Here is a 6,857-nt window from a genome sequence, read left to right on the forward strand (position 1 = left end):
TGATCATGACTTCCTCATTCACTTGACCACAGCTCTCATCAAGGCTACCTGGATGGAACTGAGTCTCAGTGCATTAAACCAGAGCATATTGAGGTATTTAGGGTGGGGCTGAGAAGTCCAGTTGATATTTGTGGAGTATATTGGAGGGTACACTCAAAAAAGAAGAGGGGGCTACAACAACAAAAGTAGACAAACTCCAGGTAATATGGTAAATACAGTGGGCTGTATTCATATGGATGTATGTTAGGTAGAGTAGAATAGAATAAACTTTTTGCTGCTATTTAATAGTTTTATAGCCCAAATGAAATACACCTTCCTGTTAGTATCTTTGTTAGTATCTTTGGAGTCTAGCTATTTTCTAAAGCAGGGGTCACCAACCTTTTGGACCTCAGGGACCACCAAACTCATAATTTTAAATCCTGCGGACCAGAGACCCTAGGAAAATCCCCCCAAAAGTCTGCAGGACCCCACCCCATTTTCCTACCGATTAAACATTTTTATTTGGGATCGCAGGATACCATCTCCCGCTCTGTTCTCAGTGGGAGAGAGAGAGAGACTTTTAGCTTCATGCAAGGAAAGCAACAGAAGCAGCAGAAGTCTTTCTTTTTCTCCCCCAAACTCCACCAGAAATGAGTCTTTGTGAGACTTGTTGTACTGGCGGAGCTTCTTGGAGCAGGATGCCTTGCAGGGTCCCAAAGATTCATTTCTGGTGGAGTTTGGAGGAGAGAAAGAAAGACTTTTGCTGCTTTCCTTGCGTGCAGCCAAAAGTAGAAAAAGAAAGAAGCAGCAAAGTGGCCAGGCTACGTGTGTGGGGCAAGTGGGGCAAGTTCCCCCCCTCAACCCTTTCCCCCCTCCCCTTATTACCTCGTGTTGTTCGCAATGCAAGCAATGCAAGCCTTGTGTTCCCACGGGCCATGTGGATGGCGCAGCCTTGTATTCCTGCACAGCGTGGATTAATTGCTTTGGGGATGACATTTCTCTGCAGACCACCAAAATTTTCTCGCGGACCACCAGTGGTCCCCGGCCCACTGGTTGGCGACCACTGCTCTAAAGCACTTGAAGGCCAGACAAGGAATAATGGATGGAAGCTGAACAAGGAGAGATTTAACCTGGAAATAAGGAGAAACTGAGAACAATCAACCAATGGGACAGCTTTTCCTTTCGAAGTTGTGGGAGCATCATCACTTGAGACTTTCAAGAAGAGATTGGACTGCCATTTGTCAGAAATGGTGTAGGGTCTCCTGCTTGGGTGGGGGGTTGGACTAGATGACCTATAAGGTCCCTTCTGACTCTGATTATCTGTTATTTGTTATGCGGAACCATCACTTAGGAGAGCCCCTCCCTCCTTCATTTTATTAGTTTGATTATATTTTTTTTAATGAGGCTTTTGTATGAATTTCCTTATTGGACAACTGAAAACTTATGTGATGGGCAGGTTTCAAATATAAGCCTTACAAGAATCATGAGCCCTGGAGCCTTTTTCTGTAAAGTGGTATAAAGTTACTATTTCTTTCTTTTTCCTTTTATTTTTCAGATGATTGGTTGGTGAGAGTAGGAATGTAGTATTTGTCAGAAATAATCCAAATGTTGCTGAGAAAGCACATTTAATTTGCCTGCAAAATATTGAGGTGTATACAGGTAGTTCTTGCTTTATAACAGTTCGTTTAGTGACCTTTTGAAGTTACAATAGCACTGAAAAGAGTGACTTATTACCATTTTTCAGACTTATGACCGTTGTAGCATCTCCATGGTCACATGGTTTACATTCGGATGCTTGATAACTGACTCACATTTATGACGGTTGCCATGTCCCAGAGTCATGCAATCCCCCTTTGCAACCTTCTGACAAGGAAAATCAATGGGGAAGCCAGATTCACTTAACAATCATGTTACTAATTTAACAACTGCAGTGATTCATTTAACAACTATGGCAAGAAAAGTCATAAAATGGGACAAAATTAATTTAACAAATTTCTCACTCAACAACGTACATTCTGGGCTCAGTTGTGGTTGTAAGTTGAGGACTACCTGTATTACCTAAATTATACTGTACCAACTGATGCTGTGCTGTCCCAGCCAGTCTATGAGAATTGGATAGTTACTTAGGAATTATGAGTTGTCCCCTTAAGGGAATGCATCTTGGTAAATGTAGTTAAAGGTATCCTGGGAAATGTAGTTCATGTCACGTGGCCACATCTGTAACCTTGATTGGTCACTAAATTGACCCTCGAAGGGTGGGGGAGGTTTTCCTCACTTTTGCCTGAACTCTCTAACTCATGGCAGCTTCTTTCTATCGCTACGAGATGGGTTAGGAGATAACCATCTTTTACTACAAGGCAGATATACAAAGGATTGGTCATTAAAGAAGAACTTTGTCACAAACGTGAGTTATGAGGATACCTGATGAACCAATAAATGTAATTTGTTATGGACGTCTTGTTGAGTTATCTATCTGCATCTGTACAGCTTCAAATCCACCTCTGTGCAGAAAGCAGAAAAGATGCACTGATTTATCATGCATGCAATATTATTATTGCTTGCAGTAGTGTGGCTTCTAATTTTGATAGTAAGAAACAATGGGTTCTTCCTACTTCTGACAGATGGTAGATCTAAGCGACTTTCCTCTAACTGGTGCCTTCAAGATGTTATATATTTCCATCCGCATCTTGGAATTCTGCAAACTGGATGCACTGGGGGTGTGCAAATCTTGGGATATCTCATGGCTGGTGTAAACAGAACGAAATAAGGAAATTATAAAGGAACAGAATAGACCACATCTCATCAGACTGCACAAAGGGGAATTGTTTTGGAATTGACCCTTACATTGATTGATCTGTAAATTAGATTTATAATCTGAGTTCTTAGATTCTTTTTCCCCCAAGAGAGAAAATTAGTACATCAAGATATAACTTTGGCTAGAATTTTATCCATGACGAATTGATTTTCAATGTGCAAGGAGCAATTTGAACAAAAGCTTAATTTACTCAAGGGTTGTGACCAAATTGAGGAAATGAGCACAGTTTCTGCAAATAGGCAGGTGTCACAAAGAACAAGGAAATAAGTGGGGGGTTAGGAAGTGAAGGGATCGTAAATACTCCAGGGCAGATCAAAGCAAAGCGGGTCAAAGATCAGGGGATGAGATGAAAAGGCTCCAAAAGGCAGGGAGCCTGCAAGGAAATCTGAACTGGAGTCTTTTGGTGGGTGGGTGTGTGTGTGTTTGTTTGTTTGTTGGGGAAGTCACTCATAGAGGGGAAGAAACAAAATTTGAACAAGTAAACCTGAGAAGTAAAAAAAAGGAGCCAGAGATTTTAAAGTTAGACATAAAGATGACTTGAGAAAAAAGACAGAAAGGAGTTTGATTTATGGTGAGGTAGACAGGGGTGGGCTGCAGGGGAGAGCGCCTAGCTAAGATTCTGTGCAATTCGGAGAACCCCCAAATCCCACTCCTGGCTGGTCCCTCCCACCCCTCCCCTCCCGGGAGTCCCCCCACATGGCCTGTTTTGGATGCAAGTAAGTGCAGGCTGTGCGCAGAGACTCGGGGAGGGCGAAAAATGGGCCTCCCGGAAGTTCAGGAAGGCCGGAAATGAGCCCGTTTCCGGCTTCCAGAGAGCCTCTGGAGCCCGGGGAGGCTGTTTTCGCCCTCCTGGAGGCTTGAGGAAAACCTCTGGAGCCCAGGGAGGGCGAAAACGCCCCCCTCCCCCACTGTGGTGCAAGGGCCAGACTAGGCTACACCCATCCAGCAACCGGACAGAGAGCCCTTTGCTAAAATGTTTGAAGCCCACCCCTGGGCAGTCAGCTTCAGAAGCCAAAAGGGAGTTAAGAGAGAGAGAGAGAAGTTTTCTCCCCGTGCTTTGCCTGCCTACAGTTTGGATTGGAAGGAAATCCTCCTTTCAACCCAAATTGTATACAGAGTGGGCAAATGTCGCTTAGGAGGGCAGTCAACCCAGCTGTCAGCAGGAGACTGAAGCCAAGGGAATGAAAAGCTTGCCCAATCCGTATCTAGTGGCTGGACCCAGGCAATGATAGCAGAGTATGCTATTTTTATCCTGTCTTTGTTATTATTTATAAATAACTCAAGGAGCCAAACAGCAATACTTCCTCCTCCTCCTCTTCCTGTTTTTCCCACAATAAAGGTGCTTTTTCAAGAGGCAACTGGACTTCGTTTTTTTCTTTGAAGACGTTTTGCTTTCATTTCTTCAGCTCTGACTGGATGGTGGGGAACGGAAGGATTTATATTCCTTGCAGAAAGCTGGTCATTTGCATCCTTTTAGACTGGGTCGTTGAAGCACTTGTAGCTGTTTAGCTGAAGAAGTTTCTTGGAAGAGAAGCAAAACGTCTTCAAAGAAAATACAAGAAAATCCAATTGCCTCCTGAAAAAGCACCTTTTGGGACAACTATGACCTGGTAGATGACTCTAATCGATTTTAACAGAATAACAGAGGTGGAAGGGACCTTGGAGGTCTTTCTAGTCCAATCCACTGCTCAAGTATGAGAGCCCTGGCTTGGTGGGTAAGTCCATAACAATATACATTTTCCCCGAGACTTTTAGCTATACAATTTGGGATAACCAGCCTTTGAATGGTGTTGATACAGGAATGGATTTCCAGAGAAGCATTGCAGACGACAGGAACCAGGAGCACCACTACTATTTTTATCCTGTTTTTGTTATTGTTTATTTATAATAAATAATAGTTGCCTCCTGAAAAAAGTACCTTTGGGAAAGCGAAGATTATTATGGCACTTAATGTAGGTTGCCAATCGAAGAGACTCAAAGAGAGCAAACACACTCCTCCGGTCAAGAGAGGGCGCTACATTGGTCGGCTTCGAAATAGGGGACTTTCTAGGAACCAAAGTTAAACCATTACTTTTGTGCCTGGGAAAGAGTGCCGGAGAGGAAATGAGAAGCCGGGTGTCGGGAATTTGGTAAGGTTACATTGCGGGACTTAGAAGGGGTTGTTTTCTCCGGTCACAGGGCGAGCTGGGTCTCAACTCTTGTTGGGGTAGGAAAGAAAAGGGAGCAAGCAAAAGCAGAAGCTGAACCCCAAGGATCCTCCTCGCAGTATACATGGAAGGTCAATGGGCACCGGGGATCTTCTGGTGGTGTCTTTTTCCTCCCTCTCCCCGGGGTGGGGTTTTTACTTTTTTTTTTTTTTTTAAATGAGATAGTGTTTGCACCCCTCTTCGTGCTTAGTGTTGTGAGTGTATGCTAAGCTCCTTGTATAACACTCCACTCACAGATTGACCACGCCGCTTTGTGCAGTTAATAGGTTTTTCTCCCGTGTGCTGAGTAAAGGTAAAGGGTGCGAGCAGATCGGGTGAGAAATTCAAAGTTATGGCGACCAGCCTCTCTTGTAAAGGCTGACCGGTGGAAAACGAGAGGAAGGGTCTGTTTCGGGCATTGCGTGGGGGGAATTTGCCTTGCGAGGCTCCTTATTATGAGGCACGTTCAAGAAGCATCCTTCCCTCGGAAGTGGGGCTTGTGGTTATTGCCTTCGGGATAAGCTTTGTTTTGTGCTTTCCAGTCAGTAGAGGTGATCCTCGACTTACGGCCACAATGGAGCCCCAGATTTCTGTGGCTAAGGGAGACAGTTGAGTTTTGTCCCGTTTTATGACCTTCCTTGCCACCATTGTTAAGTGAATCACCGTACTTGCTAAATTGGTAAGAGGATGGTTAAGTGAAGCTGGCTTCCCATTTGACTTTGCTTGTTAGAAGATCCCAAAAGGTGATCAAATGATCCCCGGAGCACTGCAACCGTCATAAGTATGAGTTAGTAGCCAAGTGTCTGGATTTTGATCACATGACCTTGGGGGTGCTGTTACGGTCATGTGAAAAATGGTCATATAAGTCACTTTTTCCGTCCTGTCACCAAACAAACTTGTAAGTCAAATACTATTTGTATCGAGTGCCTGGACAAATCCATGCAGTTTTCTTGGCAAGATTTTTGGAAGTGAATTGCCTCTTCCTTCTCCCTAAGGTTGAGAGAGAGGGACTGGCCCCCAAAGTGGCTTGGTGCCTAGGGCAGGATTAGAACTCATAGGCTCCTGTATTCTAGCACCAGTGGTCCCAAACTTTTCCAGCTTAGTGGCCCGGCAGGGGTGTGGAGAGGGGATTGTTCTGTGTAAGTGGCAGGTGCAGGCACGAGTGGCATTCACACAAATGGGGCTTCCTGAGCGAGCATGAGTGGCCACCAGTTGCACAAGTGGAGAAATAACAAGCCCATCGCTTGTGCGGCCCGGTTCCGAAAGGTCCGTGGCCTGGAGGTTGGGGACCCCTGCTCTACACCAAACTGACTCTCTACATATGTTTAGGTCAGGGTTTTTGTTGTTGTTAAAAAACTGCTACAAGCCAGTTTGTTTGACTCTGGGCCGGTTACAGTTTCAAAATAATAAGCACAACTAAAACAATAAAACATTTAAAACAATAATATCCAAAATAAATATACACGGCAGCTGAAATAGCAAACCATATAGTTAACACTAAAGCCAAAAAAAGAGAAATTTAGCACATTCAGCGCTCCAGACTCCTAGAAGACAGCTAGGTTTTTAAAACCTTAAAAACAGGCCAATAGAATTGCGGCCATTCTTACTTTAGAGATGATGTCTCCAAGTTGGTATGGGATTATATTATTTGGTGCCACTGACTAGGCCCGTGATGGCGAACCAATGGCACGCGTGCCAGAGGTGGCACACAAGCCCTTGCCCAGAGCAGGTCTACTGCACATGCATGTGCTCCGCCCACCCAACAGCTGATATGTGGCGCACATGCCCAGGGGGCGGGAGTGCACAGGAGATGTGTGCGCATGTGCAAAGACATGCAGGGCGTGGGGGGGTCGCACGTGCATGACTTTGCTGGTCAG

The 6,857-nt window shown here is 44.7% G+C and overlaps 1 protein-coding gene across 1 annotated transcript in view; it reads left to right on the forward strand.

Annotated features, from left to right (window-relative positions):
• The first annotated feature begins 4,853 nt into the window (after positions 1-4,853).
• LOC113421988 (uncharacterized) overlaps positions 4,854-6,857 on the forward strand; it is a 38,323-nt gene continuing 36,319 nt past the window's right edge. The window contains exon 1 of the mRNA XM_087954438.1: positions 4,854-4,923. The gene's annotated coding sequence lies outside the window, so the exon portion shown is untranslated. The remainder of the gene's footprint in view (positions 4,924-6,857) is intronic.

This window comes from Notechis scutatus, chromosome 2, assembly GCF_049901735.1.
Source record: "Notechis scutatus isolate UNSWTSFEM ecotype Mainland chromosome 2, rNotScu1.2, whole genome shotgun sequence".
NCBI classification, from domain to species: domain Eukaryota; kingdom Metazoa; phylum Chordata; class Lepidosauria; order Squamata; family Elapidae; genus Notechis; species Notechis scutatus.